This window comes from Rhinatrema bivittatum, chromosome 1, assembly GCF_901001135.1.
Source record: "Rhinatrema bivittatum chromosome 1, aRhiBiv1.1, whole genome shotgun sequence".
Classification (NCBI taxonomy): domain Eukaryota; kingdom Metazoa; phylum Chordata; class Amphibia; order Gymnophiona; family Rhinatrematidae; genus Rhinatrema; species Rhinatrema bivittatum.
This window is the reverse complement of record NC_042615.1, coordinates 70,132,647-70,133,862: the sequence shown is the minus strand read 5'-3', so window position 1 is coordinate 70,133,862 and position 1,216 is coordinate 70,132,647.

The window sequence follows — 1,216 nt, the reverse complement described above, 5'->3', positions numbered from 1 at the left end:
TGGAAAGGATTTGGTAGAGGAAGAAGTTAAAGATGGTAAGATAGGAGGGATCAATCACGCTAGTATTACTGTTTGAGGTCAGTTCCTTCTGATGTACGATAAGGTACAAATGAACCCTCTTTTGTAGTGCAGAGTTCCAGCAGGATATTGGTTCAGAAGAAAATGAATTATTTGTAGGTTATAATTCATTTTGTTAGATTTAAACAAATTAGGAAAACCACATAGGTTCCCTATCAGACAAACTGGGGACATGTTGTGAAATAGAAAAATAGCGTCACACTACCATATGAATTGATAACAATTTGGTATAATAATTTATGCAATAAATTTTATAACCTACTCCTATCATTTGGTCTTTTTGAATTTTTGAATGTAGAAATAAAGGCCAACACACACATTTTAGCTGGTATCTTTTTATTGGATTCATATAATTCATTACTAGTTTTCAAGAGTAACACTTCCTGAACCAAGTCAGTTCAAAATGATTTAAAGATGATATGCCCAGATATGCAATTCAATTATAGGTTGGATTACAACATCAGAGTTTGTCAAGCTGTAAAGAAAAAAACAAGGAGGTGAGGGAGAGGAAGGGCTTGTTGATATATTTGCTTAGGGTGAGAGCACTGAAGGAGATAAACAGCCGAATTTTCAGCTGTAGAAGAACTAGGAGGCTAAAAGTGCTAAGGGAGTAAAACTTCACACGTGAAAGCCCGCAAAGCCTAACTCCTTCACAAATAGCTAAATTTTGTGCGTAGTTTGCTGCACGCAAAATTTTATTTAAATCAATATCAATGAGTGCTGCGATTCCAGCATAGATAACTATGCAGGAAAGACACTTTGAGGGGCAAATTTTGCAAAAAGTAAAAAAAATTCACTACACCTCATAGCAAAATTTTGCATTCTATTTTTATACATGGTTCATTTGCATGGGTAGAAAAATAGCATGCAAAATTCCCAGGTGTGCGCATGTTATAAAATCGGGGGTTGGCGCGCGCAAGAGGGTACACAATTGTGCACCCTGCACGCACCGATGCTTCCCACGTTCCCTCCCAGGCCACTCTGAAATCGGAGCAGCCTGTGAGGGAACTTCTCTTCCACCTAAACTAACCCCTTCCTCTAACCTTTCTCCCCCACCCTACTCTAAAACCCCCCCCCAAATTGTTATTCTGTCTTTTGCGCCCCGCCCCTTTTGTAAAGCCACGGGACTTAGACGCAT